General features: G+C 41.6%; 1 pseudogene; it reads left to right on the forward strand.

Annotated features, from left to right (window-relative positions):
- LOC123426012 overlaps positions 1-14,230 on the forward strand; it is a 35,788-nt pseudogene extending 21,558 nt beyond the window's left edge.
- The last annotated feature ends 4,529 nt before the right edge of the window (positions 14,231-18,759 follow it).

The raw sequence follows: 18,759 nt of genomic DNA on the forward strand, positions 1-18,759 counted from the left end.
CATGGGGATACAAGTTGGGATATCCTATACATTCGGCTAAACGTTTAACGATAAGATAAATTGGTGGATGATATCCCACAAGCGTATGGGATCGCAGTAGTTTTCAAGGGTAGAGTATTCAACCCAAATTTGTTGATTCACCAAGATGGGAAGCGAAAGAATATTCTCAAGTATTAGCAGCTGAACGTGTTAGATTCAACCACACTTGAAAGATTAGTGGCTGCAAGCAAAGTATCAGTAGCAAGGTAGTATGATAGCAACGGTGCCAGAAACGATCTCTTAACGGTAGACTATTCCTAACTCTTGTATCAATGGCGCGAGCACGTTGACGGAGGATTATTCTTGAGAAGAATGCATCCCCGGCTACGGCTCCAACAAAGTCTTGCAACAAGTAACAGCAGAGTAGCAAGGAACAACAGTAGCAGCAACATCAAAGTAACAAGTAACAGCAGCAGCAAAGTGGCCCAATCCCTTTTGTAGCAAGGGACAAGCCTAGACAAAGTAACGTAGCGAGAACCAGTATTAAAAGACTTGTAGGCAGTGGATCGGTGATGGATGAGTGTGACGGATGTGAATCATCATGTAACAGCTATAACATGGAGAGATATGTAACTAGCTCCCGTTCGTCAATCTAATGTAGGCATGTATTCCGTATGTAGTCATACGTGCTTAGGGAAAAGAACTTGCATGCCATCTATTGTCCATCCCTCCCGTGGCAGCGGGGTCCTAATGGAAACTTCGGGATATTAAGGTTCTCCTTTTTATAAAGAACCGGACCAATGCATTAACACGCGGTGAATACATGAACTCCTCATGCTATGGTAATCTCCGGGAGTGGTTCCGGCTATTGTCACTCCGGGGTTGCCGGGTCATAACACATAGTAGGTGACTACAACTTGCAAGATAGGATCTAAAACACACATATATTGGCGACAATATAATAGGTTCAGATCTGAAATCATGGCACTCGGACCCTAGTGACAAGCATTAAGCATAGCCAAGTAGTAGCAACATCAATCTAGAACATAGTGGATACTAGGGATCAATCCCCGTCAAAAACTAACTCGATTACATGATAGATCTCATCCAACTCATCGCCGTCCAGCAAGCCTACAATGAGATTACTCACGAACGATGAAGAGCATCATGGAATTGTCGATGGAGAAAGGTTGATGATGACGATGGCGATGATTTCCCCTCTCCGGAGCCCGAAACAGACTCCAGATCTGCCCTCCAGATGAAGAACGGGATGTGGCGGCGCCTCCATATCGCAAAACGCGATGAAAACTTCTCTCTGATTTTTATTCCACGCGAAACAGAAGATATAGAGCTGAGATTGGGGCAGTGGTTCCACGTGGGCCCCACAAGTCTGCACGGAGCGACCATAGGAGGTGGTCGCGGCCTGTGGGCTTGTGGCCCACTGGAACGCCCCCTCCGGTGGATCTTTGCGTAGGCATTTTTATTTTATTCCAGAAAAAATCTCCGTAAATTTTGAGGACATTCCGAGAACTTTTATTTCTGCACAAGAACAACACCATGGAAATTCGGCTGAAAACAACGTCAACCCGGGTTAGTTCCATTCAAATCATGCAAATTAGAGTCCAAAACAAGGGCAAAAGAGTTCGGAAAAGTAGATACGACGGAGACGTATCAACTCCCCCAAGCTTAAAGCCTTGCTTGTCCTCAAGCAACTCAGTTGACAAACTGAGAGAGACAAAACAAACACTTTGACGAACTTTGTTTGATCTTGTTGTTGCAACTATGTCTAACTCATAACCAAAATTTCAGCAACATCACAAGCAAACCACATAAGCAAATGACATCCAGGTCTCATGTTAAACTCATATCAATGGCATAATCAACTAGCGAGCAAATAATAATAAGCCTCAAACGTCAACACTTCAATCAAAACAACGTGAAGCAGTACGAATAGATGGTATCTCGCTAGCTCTTTCTGAGACCGCAAAACATAAATGCAGAGCACCTTCAAAGAACAAGGGTTGTCTAAACATTGTAATTCAAAGCAATGAAGATCCAGTCATAGTCATACTCAACACAGTTAAAAGCAAAGCATAAAAATGACAGAGGTGCTCTCTAATTGGTGCTTTTGTAAGAGGAGGATGACTCAATAGGAACATAAATAGACAGGCCCTTCGCAGAGGGAAGCATTGATTTGTAGAGGTGCGAGAGCTCAAGCTTTGAAAACAGAGATAATAATTTTGGGTGACAAGCTTTCATTGTCAACGCAATGACTAAGAGTTCTCAACATCTTCCATGCTACACATGCTATAGGCAGTTCCCAAACAGAAAAGTAAATTTTTGACTCCCCCACCACCAATCAATCACACTCCACGGCTAGCCGAATCCTCGGGTACCGTCCATACCAACATCAATCCTGGGGGAGTTTTGTTTGCAATTATCTTTTCGATTTGAGCACGGAACTTGGAATTCCAATTACCGGCCCCTTTCTCGTGAATCATAGTGAATAAACACATATCGAGGATAACACGCCTAGCATGGAAGATATCAATAGCCCCCTGTTACCACATGAGCGGTTCGGGCATGCAAAACAGATTATTTCTTGAAGATTTAGAGAGTGGCACATGCAAATTTACTTGGAACGACAGGTAGATACTGCACATAGGTAGGTATGGTGGACTCATATGGAACAACTTTGGGTTTATGGAGGTGGATGCACAAGCAGTATTCCCGCTTAGTACAAGTGAAGGCTAGCAAAAGACTGGGAAGCGACCAACTAGAGAGCGACAAGAGTCATCAAAATGCATTGATATTAACTAACATTGAGTGCAAGCATGAGTAGGACATAAATCACCATGAACATGAACATCATAGAGGCTATGTTGATTTAGTTTCAACTACATGCGTGAACATGCGCCAAGTCAAGCCACTTGAATCATTCAAAGGAGGATACCATCCTATCATACTACATCATAGTCATCTCAACATTCATGTGGGCATCCAAGGCAAACCATTATAAGCTCCTAGCTAAGTAAGCATGGCATAAGCAACTATGATCTCTAAGTTGTCATTGCAAACATGTTTCTCTCACAACAAAGCTGAATCAGGCATGATGAGCTAGTCATATTTACAAAAACAAAATAGATCGAGTTCATACGAGCTTTTCCAGGCTAAGTCACTTCATCATATATCGTCATTATTGCCTTTCACTTGCACGACTGAATGATGTGAACAATAATAAGCATGCTCATGCATTGGACTAAAGCTGGAATCTGCAGGCAAACACAAAGGAGAAGACAAAGTAATATGGCCCTTTGGAAGCTAAACAGGTATGCATGCAAGAGCCACTAAACATTGTAACCAATATCTTCTACCTTGACCCAAAGAAAAATAAAACTATCTACACGGGAAAGCTCCCAACAAGCAAAAGAAGAAAAAGAAAATATTTTTGGGTTTTCTCAAACTAGACAAACACACGAAAAGAAAACGAGAAAAAGAAAATAAACTAGCATGGATGATACAGTGGCAAAGTGTGAACACCGGCTAACAAAGTGAAAGCATAAGCAAGAATGTAAAGTCGGTGAGAACACGTACTCCCCCAAGCTTAGGCTTTTGGCCTAACTTGGTCTACTCCCAAGGATGGTCCTGGCGAAACCCAAAATCATAATCGGGGTTATACGGGAGCGCTGCAGACACTGCCTGAATAGCTGCCTCAAGGAGACGAGCAGCCTTCGCCTCCCTCTCATACTCCTCTGTCTCTCCTCTGGTTATGTAATATCTCTGTTTTATCTGAAAGTCAAAGAGAGCAGGAGCATGAAGGGTAATATGGAAAACACGCTGCCGGTTAAATATCAATCGGTATAGGAGGGATTCATCATCCCTCTCAAGGAACTGGTAGTGTGTCAAAGCGACGCGATCAAGGAAAGCTGTACGGCGCAGGGGATCTCCTTCGCGGATGGGTACTCCAAGAAAATTTTCTATGCGAGTGGCATAGATCCCACCAAAGAAATCCCTTCAATAGCATTCTTATTCAGCCTCCTTGCTATTATAGCTCCCATGTTGAAGCTTTTGTCACGTGTCATTGCGCTCTTAAGGATACTAATGTCGGGTGCGCAGAGGTGACAATGCTCAATCTTGCCATTAATGCATCTGCCTATGAAGAGGGCAAAGTAGTGCAAGGCAGGAAAATGAATACTCCCCATGGTAGCTTGCGTAATGTCTCTAGTTTCTCCAACTGTAATACCAGAGCAAAAATCTCTAACCGAAGATTTAGGAGGATCATTGAGGCTACCCCACGTAGGTATCTTGCAAATTCTATTGAAATCCTCTAAATCCTTGGTATATGATTTATCATAGAGATCAAACAGTGCCGACGGCTCACGGCCAGCTGAAAATTTGAATCTACGAACAAAAGAGGCAGTGAGAGCAACATACTGTTCACATTTATCAGAGATGAATTCTTCAAGTCCGATATTGCGAACAAGTGCATCAAACTCATCTTTGAAACCTGCCTCAATCATAAATTCATCAGAAGGCCATTCACATGGTTGTACCTACGCGTCCCTAGGTTGGTAAGGATCAGGCTCCCGAATCGCAAGACGGGGGCCTCTCTTGCTTGAGGAACCACCATGAAAGTTTCTCCTGAACATCTTCCTTTTCTGAAAATTTCAGTGACCCGAAGGAAAGGTGAACAACGTTCAAGTAAACTTGTAGCAACTACTCCAACAAATGCCTAGAGGCCATATTACGCATCAAAACTACTTGGGACCAGCTAAAATCAGCATACTAAGCTCAAGAACATGATCACCAAGGCAACAAAAATACGCGGAGTATAAGGCACTAGAGCAAAAACTAATTGGACCAATGGAGGAGTCACTTACCAAGGAGTAATTTCCCTAAAACAGTTCGAAGAACGGTGATTTGAGCAAAGAGATCAAAAATCCCAGCAAGAGGAGCAAGAACACATGTTTGAGCTGCGAAACGATTTTTTCTGGATGTAGGAGAAGCAGATGAGAGCAAGAATGAGTGGAGGGAGTGCCTGTGGGCCCCACAAGCCTGGGTGGCACGGCCAGGGGGTGCCTGCGCCTCTAGGGCTTGTGGCCCACTGGTGTGGCCCCCAGATAGACTCTTTGTCCCAGTATTTTTCAAAAAATCCAGAAAAAATCATACTTGATTTTCACAGCGTTCGGAGAACTTTTATTTTCGGGGTACTTTTCCACCGGACACTAAGACAGGAAACAGGGAAAGCTAAACTAAACCTATCATTTTTCTTCTAAGCAACCTAAAGTGAAAGCTTGGAACACAGGTTTGTGACTCCTTGATTCATCCATCTCATGGTCATCGAAAGAAATCTGTCAATGAGGTTGATCAAATCCCGTCGACAAAACATTCTCGAATCGCAAAAGAGAACAAAGCATTTTAGAATAGTCACTAGGTCACCTCAATGCGGATGTGTATCTCCCCAACAAGAAAATCATACTTCATCTTGACACGAGGAATAGGGCATTCAAAGCTCCCAATAAGAATCGTTGATGTTTTTTAGATAGCATTGATGCAATGTACTCGATATTGTTTCTTCGGAAAGTGCACCGTATGCTCATTACCGTTGACATGGAAAGTGACAATGCCTTTGTTGCAATCTATAACAGCCCCTGCAGTGTTTAAAAAGGGTCTTCCGAGGATGACCGCCATGGCATCGTCCTCGGGAATATCCAAGATAACAAAGTCTGATAAGATAATGGTGTTAGCAACCACAACATGCACATCCTCGCAAATGCCGATGGGGAAATCAGTTGATTTGTCGGCCATTTGCAGAGAGATTTCAGTGGGTGTCAACTTATCCAGTTCATGTCTACGATAAAGAGAGAGAGGCATAACACTAACACCGGCTCCAAGGTCGCATAACGCAGTTCTAACGTAGTTGCCTTTAATGGAGCAAGGTATAGTGGGCACACCGGGATCACCTAGTTTCTTCGGAGTTCCACCCTTGAAGGTGTAATTGGCAAGCATGGCGGAGATCTCAAGATCAGGTATCCTCCTCTTATTAGTCACAATATCTTTCATGTACTTAGCATACAGAGGCATCTTGAGCATATCTGTCAAACGCATTTGCAGAAAGACAGGTCTGACCATTTCAACAAAGCGCTCAAAATCCTCATCATCCTTTTTCTTGGATGGTTTGGCAGGAAAGGGCATGTGTTTCTGAACCCATGGTTCCCTTTCTTTACCATGCTTCCTAGCAGCGAAGTCATTCTTATCGTATCTCTTATTCTTAGGCCGTGGGTTATCAAGATCAACACCAGGTTCAATCTCCACATCCTTTTCATTGCTAGGTTGAGCATCATCATGAACATCACCATTGATATTATCATTAGGCTCTTGTTCATCACCATATTGTGTTTCAGCATCACAGATAGAGGCATCGTTTGGACTCTCAGGTGTAGCAGCAACAAGGTTGCTAGCGTGCAGGTTCCTATCATCTTTCTTCTTCTATCTAGGATGACTAGGTGCATCAATGCTAACTCCTTGAGAATCTTGTTCAATTCTCTTCGGATGACACTCAGGATACAGAGTTCCTGGGTCATTCTACAGCCTCTAGTGACGACTCTGACGGAATTGTCATTGAACTCACTGAGCAAGTCATTCTGAGCTTTAAGTACTTGTTCTACCTAAGTAGTAACCATAGAGGCATGTTTTCTCAGAAGCTTAAGATCATTGACATTTCTGTCCACACAAGCACTTAAATGACTAAGCATACGAGCATTATTTTCCAATTGTCTGCTAACATAATCATTGAAACTCTGTTGTTTGACAACGAAGTTATCAAATTCATCCATGCATAAGCTAGCAGGTTTAGCAAAAGGAATATCACTCTCATCAAACCTATGCAGAGAATTTACTTCTACTACTTGTATCGAGTTATCGAGACCATGGATCTCTTCGATAGGTGGTAGATTTTTGACATCTTCAGATTTAATGCCTTTCTCTCGCATAGATTTCTTGGCTTCTTGCATATCTTCAAGACCGAGGAATAGAATACCTCTTTTCTTCGGAGTTGGCTTAGGAGGTGGTTCGGGAATAGTCCAAGCATTCTCATTGCACAAGATGTTATTCAACAGAATCTCCGCTTGTTCTACGGTTCGTTCCCTAAAAACACTACCGACACAACTATCTAGGTGGTCTTTAGAAGCATCGGTAAGTCCATTATAGAAGATATCAAGTATCTCATTCTTCTCAAGAGGGTGATCAGGCAAAGCATTCAGTAGCTGGATGAGCCTCCCCCAAGCTTGTGGGAGACTCTCTTCTTCAGCTTGAGCAAAGTTGTATATTTCGTGCAGGGAGCTTGCTTCTTATGGGCAGGGAAATATTTTTTAGAGAAGTAGTAGACCATATCCCGGGGGATACGCACACAACCAGGAGCAAGAGAAGTGAACCAGGTCTTAGCATCATCCTTTAGCGAGGAAGGAAACAACTTGAGTATATAGTAGTGGCGGATCTTTTCCTCACTAGTGAATAGGGTGGCTATATCGTGCAGTTTGGTAAGATGGGCTACAACCGTTTCAGACTCATAACCATGAAAAGGATTAGATTCGACCAGAGTGATTAACTCAGGGTCGAAAGAGAATTCATAATCCATATCGGTCACAAAGATAGGCGAAGTGGCAAACTTCGGGTCGTATTTCATCCTAGCGTTCAGAGATTTTTCTTTCCACTTGCGCAGAAGTTTCTCAACATCATAGCTATCCTTACACGCAAGAAAGTCCTCAGCTATCTCTCCTTCCATAACATAACGCATATCAGGCATATCAGGCAATTCAAGCATAGTAGCTGGTTCTACTTCAATAGTATCAACAGTTTCAGAAGTATCATCACGTCTAGCCGCAACTCTAGCAATATGTGCATCAAGGGCACCTAGTGGCCAAGCAATATTAGGCATAGCATCATCAGGAATAGTATCAAGCATAGCATCATCAGGCATAGTATCAAGCATAGCATCATCAGGCATAGTATCAAGCATAGCATCATAAGCATCATGTGCAGCAGAAGTAGCATCATCAAGCACATGCGACATATCAAGATTTCTAGCAGGAAGCACAGTCGCAAACTTACTCAAAACTGAAGGTGAATCAAGTGCAAAGCTAGATGGCAGTTCCTTACCTCTCCTCGTAGTGGAAGGTAGGATTTTAGTTCTTGGATCTTTCTGATTCCTCATAGTGATCAGCAGACGTCAATCCCAAGTGACTCAGAGAATATAGCTATGCCTCCCCGGCAACGGCGCCAGAAAAAGCCTTGATGTCCCACAAGCGTATGGGATCGTAGCAATTTTCGAGGGTAGAGTATTATAACCCAAATTTGTTGATTCGCCAAGACGGGAAGCGAAATAATATTCTCAAGTATTAGCAGCTGAATGTGTCAGATTCAACCACACCTGAAAGATTAGTGTCTGCAAGCAAAGTATCAGTAGCAAGGTAGTATGATAGCAAAGGTGCCAGAAACGATCTGTTGACGGCAGACTATTCCTAACTGTTGTATCAATGGCGCCAGCACGTTGACGGGGGATTATTCTTGAGAAGAATGCTTCCCCGGCTATGGCTCCAACAAAGTCTTGCAACAAGTAACAGCGGAGTAGCAAGGAACAACAGTAGCAGCAGCAGCAAACTAACAAGTAATAGCAGCAGCAAATTGGCCCAATCCCTTTTGTAGCGAGGGACAAGTCTAGACAAAGTAACGTAGCGAGAACCAGTAGCAAAAGACTCGTAGGCAGAGGATCAGTGATGGATGAGTGTGACGGATGTGATTCATCATGTAACAACTATAACACGGAGAGATATGTAACTAGCTCCCATTCGTCAATGTAATGTAGGCATGTATTCCGTATGTAGTCATACGTGCTTAGGGAAAAGAACTTGCATGACATCTATTGTCCATTCCTCCCGCGGCAGCGGGGTCCTAGTGGAAACTACGGGATATTAAGGTTCTCCTTCTAATAAAGAACCGGACCAACGCATTAACACGCGGTGAATACAAGAACTCCTCATACTATGGTCATCTCCGGGAGTGGTTCCGGCTATTGTCACTCCGGGGTTGTTGGGTCATAGCACATAGTAGGTGACTACAGCTTGCAAGATAAGATCTAAAACACACATATATTGGCGACGACATAATAGGTTCAGATCTGAAATCATGGCACTCGGGCCCTAGTGACAAGCATTAAGCATAGCCAAGTAGTAGCAACATCAATCTAGAACATAGTGGATACTAGGGATCAATCCCCGTAAAAAACTAACTCGATTACATGATAGATCTCATCCAACTCATCACCGTCCAGCGAGCCTACAATGAGATTACTCACGAACGATGAAGATCATCATGGAATTGTCGATGGAGAAAGGTTGATGATGACGATGGCGACAATTTCCCCTCTCCGGAGCCCGAAACGGACTCCAGATCTGCCCTCCAGATGAAGAATAGGATGTGGCGGCGCCTCCGTATCGCAAAACGCGATGCAACCTTCTCTCTGATTTTTTTCCAGGCGAAATGGAAGATGTAGAGCTGAGATTGGGGTCAGTGGTGCCACGTGGGCCCCACAAGCCTGCACGGTGCAGCCATAGGGGGTGTCCGCGGCCTATGGGCTTGTGGCCCACTCGCACACCCCCTCCGGTGGATCTTTGCGCAGGTATTTTTCTTTTATTCCAGAAAAAATCTCCGTAAATTTTCAGGACATTACGAGAACTTTTATTTCTGCACAAAAACAACACCATGGCAATTCTGCTGAAAACAACGTCACTCCGGGTTAGTTCCATTCAAATCATGCAAATTAGAGTCCAAAACAAGGGCAAAAGAGTTCGGAAAAGTAGATACGACGGAGACGTATCAGTGGACTTGTCTATGTGTCCTCCTCAAAAAAGAATGGTGGTGGGTCCGTTGGTAGATCTTGCTTCGTAGTCCTCCTCATTGCTGATCAAGGTGTCTACGTCTCCTTTAGGGTGAAGGTTCCCGCCCATGTCCAATTTTCCTCCAGATATGCGACGCGACCTTCAGCTTCTCGATCCTCTCCAAGAAGTCCTTCACCTCCAATTCGTGCTCGTAGTTGGCTTCTCGGGCTTCGTCTTCGAGTTCGAGTTCGCGGAGCGACAGTTGCTTGATCCTCTTCGTGTCCTTGCCAACACGAATCTCTAGAGTTCTGATATGTGCCTCCATGGTCTGGGCATAGGACAGGAGAGCGTCTTCAGTCTTGGTCAGAATGACTTCTCCATCAGCTCCTCTCCGAGAGACCGTGAATAAGTCCGGTGAGATGGGACAACCTCTGTACTCCTCCTTGATTCTTCTGAGTGCACAGTGAACCGCTATGTCCCTGCCGAGAATCCAGCTGGGTGCGATGAACTTGAACACCACATGTTCTGTGCGCATCTCAAAAGTTCTTCCGAGGATGTGCACCTCAATCCTGTAGCGTGTATCTTCCGGGTAAGACGAGGTAGGCTTCTTGGTGATGGTTGGTAGAGCAATCCTTAAGTCCTTGGTGATCTGCACCAGCTCCTTTCCGAAGGGCATTGAGGCGTCGGGCTGGCAAAACTCCGTGATCTTAACGGGGATGAAGGTGGCCATCTAGAAAATATTGGAAGATCGGAGAGAAGTCAGAAATGAGCAGAAGAGAACATATAGAAGATTTAAAGATATAATAAAATAGTTTCTTCCTAAGGCTTTTCCAATCCTAGAGGTTACGTCCTACGGTCAGCGTGTGCTCTGATACCATATCTGTAGCGACCCAACCTGAAATGGCCAAGTCTCTGGTGTTTCTGTACCATCCCAAGATCATGCTGGTACACACACAATACATCAATGTATATATCGAGAGTTCAATCACACAACTTTATTAATCGGCTCTCATATCGAGTACTTTATTACAATAAAGATTACAATAAAGAGGCTGAAGGCCAAACTCATGAGATAACTAAATGAAGACTAGCGGAAGCTTCAAAAGTAGTAGAGTCCATCTGACTCCAGGGCATATCACGGAGCGTAGATCGTGACCTCACTCCTGGTAGGAAAAGTACTCCGCAATATGACACGTTGCAGCCGTGTAGGTCAGCATATTGAATATGCCGGCAAGTCACAAAAGAGATAGGTGAAAAGTATCATCTATACTACATGCATATATGGCAGGTGGGGCTTGTAAGTTTTTAGCGGAAAACAAAGTTTTCTCCTACAACAAGGAAGGGCTGAAAGCAAAATATTACTACATTGTTCGTTGTTAACGAGATGGTTCCACCAACCAATTCTCGTACCCAAGTTGTCAATAATACCAACATCATTATTAATTGTGTTGAGAATTCCAGATAGTTTCAGTTCCTTCGGCTCAAGTTGTTCATGACTGTGGACACGGCTAATCGATTAGGTTTGGGTACTCTGCAGAGTTTTGCACACGTTCCCCACAAGATTTGATCGCCTCCGTTGAATGTCCTCGCACTACAGAGTGTTTGAGGACCGGATGATCAAAACATGGTCTTTCAACGGGTTCCTCTGAGACTTTGTCGGTGCCCATCCAATCCTACGGTTCTTCTTCTTCTCGTAGCACCGCCCGCCAAGAGTCGCCGTGTTGTCCAACCAAGCCAGAGCCCATAATGACTTGTGGCTGTGCAGGTAATCCTTGGGTCTTGAAGCATCCATCCATCTCTTCGTGCCTGGGTGAAGCTTTCCGGAAAATGTCATGACGCTTCTCCATGCATCCCGGGTCCTCCGCTGGTTTATCCCAGGGAGCCCATCTAAACCGTCCTTCACCCAGAGTTGCATTACATCACGAGGTCTCGAAAGTCTTGACATATCCGGTCTTGATTATTAAAAATTTCGCACAACACTCGTGATAGACTCTCAACCAAAACCCCGTCTACTTAAGCATAGCAAAATAACATGTATCGTCCCGGGCCAAGTAACAAGGGTGATGGGTGCCTACCACATGATACTACATCAAGAACCAATTTTTCGAGTTCCTACTTAGAATGCAATAGGTGAAGAAAGGTTGATCTACAATGCGTATAAAACATTGGAAATATGATCAACGTGACTTGGCTTGCTGATGACTGTCGAACTCGAACGCTTCTAGATAACAAGATTCGCACTTCGGGTGATCTATCGACACAAACAAATTCACACAATAAGCACCACAATGAGAAGTAATCAAAATAAAGCATGTAATAAGGAATAGTTATAGCACAAGGAGTAAAATTGTCTTTCCATAACCAAATCAGAATCTATTTTGGTGAAAACCCCAAGATAAGATATCTTAAAAATTCTGAAACTTAACCTACTGATAAATAAGATCACTAGTGATCAGTAGCAAAAAGAATCAATTAAAAATCTATTTTTAAACTCCCGGTACTCACAAAATAAGATTTGAATTAAATATGTTTTAACTCAAAATTTATAAATTCAAACATAGTAAAATTTTATATTTTCAGAAACTACGTAAAATTTGTGAACTATTTCTGTTACAGATTTAAAATAGAAAAGGGAACGGTGACGTGGCATGCTCTGATTGGTCTAGACCTGTGCGCTGCTAGAGCTAATCTAACAAATGGCCGATATGTAAAAAAATGCTTCGGCTAAGTAAATAAATTAACCGACCGGATGATTCTTTTAAGGAACCGAAGGGGTAAGTCCCTTTCTAATCTACATCGTATGCCGTAGATCGTACGGTGGGAAAGAAAAGAAAAAAAAATAGAAGGGGGAAAGAGACCTCACCGTGGCGGGGAGGTTGGCCGGCCAGAGGTGATGTCGGCGTGGGGTTTGGAGGTGGTGGAGCTCGGGGTTGGGGGAAGGGAGTGCGGTGGGGTGGAGGAGGCTCCTGGCGACGGCAAGAGGCGCGGGGAGGCGCGGCAAGGGCGCTGGGATTCTCGTGGAGCTCGGCTCCGACGAGCTCTGCACGGGGGTGACGAGGCGGCGAAACGAGGCTGGGGCGAGGGGAATGGGGTGCGACCAGGGTGGGGGTACTTATAGGGGCCAGGGAGGCGCGGGGAGGAAGGCAATCCGGAGATCGGGGGGAGGAAACTTCCCCTGGGCGCCGGCCATGGCCAGGAAGGAAAGTGGCGCGAGGTTAGGGTGACGGGGTCTAAGCTGGATCCGATTTGCATTAATGGACGAGCGGAAGTTTCCTAATAAAAAGATTTCATTCCTTTTTTGAAAAAAGGAAATAAAAACGTATAAAAGGAAATAGGATATACTCGGAATATAGGGGTATTATATATCAAAATTATCAGAAAAATAAATCCAATAAGATGGACATTTTTCCACGGCCAAAATAAATACTTGAGAAAAAATGTTTTTCAAAAAATCCCTAAATTGGTTTATTTACTTTTTGCAAATATTTTTCAAACAACCCCTTGGGTTTTATGGTTCAAATATTTCAAAGAATTACCCCTCGCTTGGAGGGTCATGTTCCTCCTCTCTTTTTCTTGCTTGGCAAGATAATATTCCTTGCATTTCGTGAGTGAAGAAAAATACAATGCAAAGCAAAAATCGAAAGAAATGCAAATGCCACCTTTATTAAAATCAAAATGCATAGATGCTTAGCTACAAGTGTAAGACATTCCAAATTAGGAAATTTGGGATGTTACATTCTACTGCTCGACCTGAATTTTGCCATTGTAAAAAATTGTCATAGTTTCTTTCTGGTTATCAATGAAAGGTTTGGCAGCATTGATGGTTTGACGACCATTGTTCATGCCATAATGGGTAAACATTACACTCGTTTGAGGTTCTAGGCAAACACTTGGTGTGTCTATCTTTGTGAGGTTATATCCGTATGAAATTTGAATTTATAACAAACCAGAAGACCGTTGATGGTCTCTCGAGCAAGAACTGGAGAGGTGGAAGGGTACCAGGTTCAAAATCGTTCCTAGCAGTACTGTTGTTGCAAAGGTTAGTAAAATCCATCTAGCCTTTTCTTGTAATTTGTGTACAGTACTCTAAGATGATATCAACATTTTTTTGTTTTGACTTTTATGCATCTCACATTGTATATTGGATGATCATTTTTTAGTTTGCGCTAAGCTTACATTTTCACTTGTGGTTTTATATGTGTATTTAACTACTTGATTTCTTGCATTCTTGCAGTCTGTTTGTAAGGTACTTCTAGAACTTGAAGGAAAATTGAATGGAATTCCATGTTCCCACTCTCAATGTTTGAGTTCTTGATCTCACCCTTATACTTGGGAATGCATCCACATATGAGAAGATTAAGGCTGCAATCAAGTGAGTAATGCTACTAACTAAGGTCGATATATTTACTTCAGGATGCTATATTATTTCTGCTGTTTATGCAACATAATTATTTTGCTCTCGATGTGTATTGATCTTCTTACACATTACATCGATGAGGACCTTTCACCATTAACTTCCATGGTCACAACATATGTGTATCATTACTTTGACAGTAAAAATACCTTCATTTGGATCATTTTGATTATTCTGTTTTTGCAAACATATCCAGATTTCCAATCGCAGGTAATGCATCTTCGATGCGAAGGCTCCGACTTTCTTCCCCTTGGAATGTTCTCTCCATCCCTGTACTAGAATTACTTTGACAGTAAAAATACCTTCTTTTGGATAATTTTGATCATTCTGATTTTGGTAACATATCCAAATTTCCAATCACAGGTAATGCATCTTCGATGCGAAGGCTCCGACTTTCTTCCCCTTGGAATGTTCTCTCCATCCCTGTACTAGAAAAATAATAATTTATTTGTGTTTTAGTTTTCCACTCAAAACCTGCATTTATGTAGTTGATTGTTGGTATGTGTTTTATTCATTCAACAAGATTTATTTCTCATGCTTTCGCAAGACAATATAACTATTTTCTTGTAGCTATTGGTGAAATGGAATCATGTGAAGACCTTGGTAATTTCACTCAGTATGGATCAAGTGAAGACCTGGGAAATATATTTTTGCAGTATGTATTAAACATGATGCATCCAAACATAGACGATAAATGAAAACATGTCTTCTGCTTTGAAGTTCTGTTGTACAGCAATAGTTCCGAATAGGATGCCAAACGGAGGTAGTACTTTTGTTGTATACGATCTATACACATTATTATTATTAGCTTGAAACATCTAAATGGACATTTTAGTTTTACACATACCATAGTTTTTTTGTACATTATCCGATACATGCATTTGGTATTTTCTTCTAAGTACGAAATCTGTTATGGAGTACTAAATCTTGATATTTTATCTGCCACCTATAAGAAAAAAATGCAACTTCAGGTGATTATGATTTACTGTTTATTTTAGTTGTGTTTATTGTTTCGTCACATGTTAAAGTGATATGGTGTCCTGCACCGAGCTGCTCAGTTTTCTATTCTAATAGTTGATACATGTCTTCTATATTATCTTTCGTGCCTTATTTAAGTTTCCAATATATTATAGGTTCAACTTTGTGTATATGATATAAGGAGTTGCGTCCTTCGTCGAAGTAGGTTCAAAAAATGTCTAGACCAGGATTATTTCATTCTAGAAAGGAAAAGGTAAAAGTAAAGAGGAATAGTACCTCTTTCAATACCTCGGTTCATGGCAAACCAATGCGAGTGTTATGTGTTTGCTGATTTCTTAACCGAACCAATGATTTGGTTCAACTTGTGTTGTTTCTTTTATAGGATATCAGTTTTTCAAATCACAAAAGCATTTCTCTTGCTTTGTTTTTGATATATGTAGGTTGACGATTCTAAGTTATTGGGCTTCTGCTACAAACTGAAGTGAGTTCTCTATGTCTTTCGCAGTGTGGACTTGGACATTAAACTTTCAAAAACAACATGATCTCAACCCTTTTTGGAAATGTAATGATTGTGTAGTTCTCATTGTAGCTGTTGATAATGCATCGACATGTTTTGTTTAGTATGGGTTAATTGTTATAATCCGTAGGTTACTAGGATTTGTGCTTTAAATAGTTTTCTTACCCTTATGTGCAAATGAGGCACAAGACATATCACATTTATGCAGAGTATTGTAGATCCTGTCCCCAAATTTCACTCTCAAGCAATACCAATTTGGATTATACAGATAAGCCACCTATATGTTTAATTAGGAAACTGCGAAAATGTGTTGTGTCTTTATTCTTTTCCCACATGAGCATGTAAATTCTTCTGGACAATTGGATATGGCATATCTATTTGTCTTCTCCTAATGCACAAATCAGTCAAGATTATATCTGTTTTCTACTCATGTTACTTCATATTGGAGCAAGGTTATGACAATGTGCAATTTTTTCGCTAGCATATATGTTTTCTATATGCATTGATTTAACCAAAGGAGTCCTGTGTTATCTTCTGATACACTTATTCATTAATGAGATTTAAAAGGAAAAAAATTATGAACACATGTATATGTGGCATACCTAATCTTGTGTAATCTTCTGTTTCTTCAACTCAATATCCCGGTTCTGGACATCCTCTATGATCAGCACTCTCTTGAGTGCGTTGCGCAGAATGTCCCCAGCCTCAACAAACGCCGCCTCATTGATCTTCAGGTGTCGTTCGAGCACCTTCTTGTCGTCCCGGAGGACCGCAATCTGGCAAGAACCAAACGAGCAGCAACACGTAAGCATGATATGCAACTATGCAGGCCTTGTTACTCACTCTGCTCAAATGGCGCCGAATCAAACTTCACATTTCTGCACCTCATACTTGTACTTCTTGATGTCACACTCCAAGGGCCCTATGATGGCATCAAAGGGAACCACTTCCTCTTCTCTGTGGGCCGAGTGGATCCTCCTGAGCGATTCCTCAACGACGAATGGTGCACACAACACTTCCTTGCGCTCATTGCATAACCTTCTCACATCCAGATTCTATCATATCAGATCTAATTTACCCGTCATGTAACCAAAAAAAGAAGAAGAATAGAGGTAGTTGATGTGATGTCAAACCAAATGAGCTAGGTAAGTAAGCACTAAGCAACCTTCTACTGAAGCTACTTCTCTAGGATGGTCAACCTCTCGTCGTGTTTCTTCAATTCCTTGCTCAGCTGAATGCAGCCACCAGGTAAAGTTAAGTCCAGTTTGCATCCAATTTGCAGCGCACAAAGTTATCTTAAGCTCGGAAGAAAAAGAGCGCAAGTTAACTTGTAAATGACTCAAGGAAACTCACTCATGAAGCAAATTATACCTCGGCAATGGCCTTGTCCTTCAGAGCTTTTGTCACCTTCATACCTTTTATTTCAGTGTATGTGAGTCCAAGTTATCGTTCCTTTTCTGCAGGAAATGACCAAAGTTTAAAAAAGTGGGGCATCCTATTTCCTTTTTTTCCTTCGTCGATTATTCTTTTCTAGAAGAAAGACAAATATTTTGGTGGAAAACATTATGGAGTGTAGATTCTCCTTGGAAAGCTTATATAAGAAAAAGTAAGTAATTATTGCTCCTTTCACTTTGGGGCGAGAAAGTTAGCTTGTTTCTCTTAATGTTCAGAGTGAAACAAAAGTTATTTGTGCCCTAAACCCTAAACCCTAATCTGCACATTTGTTTCCATCTGTTTGAAGGCTGCATATTCTACCAACTTCATGTGTAGAAGTATTCTCATAGGAAGGTAATAGGATTCCTGAGTTCGCCTTTTGTTTTTGTTGAGTGTAATGTTAAAGAAGAATGATTGGTGCTGCTGCAGTTCATCTACATTGATTCTTGATTTACCCTTCTTATTACCATTTGCTAACTTAACCACCTCTCTCCCTCTCTCTCATGTTGTTTCTGAAGATGTTTTATGTGTCATGTCGACAAGGGTGTTTGATGAGAAATCCAGGAAGGCTGCATATGAGGTGAATCAAGGTAATCTATATGATGTAGTGAAAGATAAACTCCTCTCCCTCATGTTGTTTCTGGATATGTTATTTTATGGTCATGTAAGAAAGATAAGGTTTATTTTGGCCACATAATTTCCGTAAATATATCGTGTGTATATTTCATACAGACTTTCCCTCGTATCAAACTGTTGTTTTTCTCCTAACACGGAGCTGGTAGAATATGCAGCCTTCCAAGCAGAGGTTTGTGAATTTTATGCGAGTTGAGCCTCTTTCATTTTAATCCTTGAGTCCTAATATTTCATTTCTCTACGCTTTGAAGTCGTAATATTTTTCTGTTTTCTAAGCTCTTGAACATTTCCCTACACAAAAAGATCTATAATAATTGCCTTCTAAGCCTAGTGATTTTTGTACACATTATTTATTCAATCCTAAATTCTGGATGGGCAGCGTATATTAGATTAGAAAAAATTTAATCGCATGTTTGTTGTACACCGAAGGTTAAAATATTTTCTGTTTGCCTCCAAGGAATCTACAGGTCTGATCCAAGCAAGTTATTTTGTTCCTATATGTCCTAAAAAGAATGTCATGACAGAATAAAGTATATGCAATGCACTGTACTCATATATACACGTGCATAAATCATTCTGCTTTAACGTGATCAACCATTCTTCGTGTATGCATACATCGTTGTATAGTTTTTATTGGGTTAATTTCTATGTATTAGCTTTGACCTTTGTCAGTTCTGATGTTAATTACTATGATCCTTATGAGTGTGCTGAATGTTGAAACTGAGGTTGTAATTAAAGAATATTTGCCTTTCAGTTTAAATTCTTTTGTTCAGATTCGTTAAGATACTTGAATAGTGTAGACGTCGAAGGATGATTAAAGAATTATATGCTCATATCTTCCAATGTTGGTTGAACTACATATGCTTTTCTTACTAGATTTCTAGATAGAAATAAGAGAGTTTTTGATAGACTTGATACTAAAGTGAATG

The sequence above is a fragment of the Hordeum vulgare genome, chromosome 2H, assembly GCF_904849725.1.
Source record: "Hordeum vulgare subsp. vulgare chromosome 2H, MorexV3_pseudomolecules_assembly, whole genome shotgun sequence".
NCBI lineage: Eukaryota > Viridiplantae > Streptophyta > Magnoliopsida > Poales > Poaceae > Hordeum > Hordeum vulgare.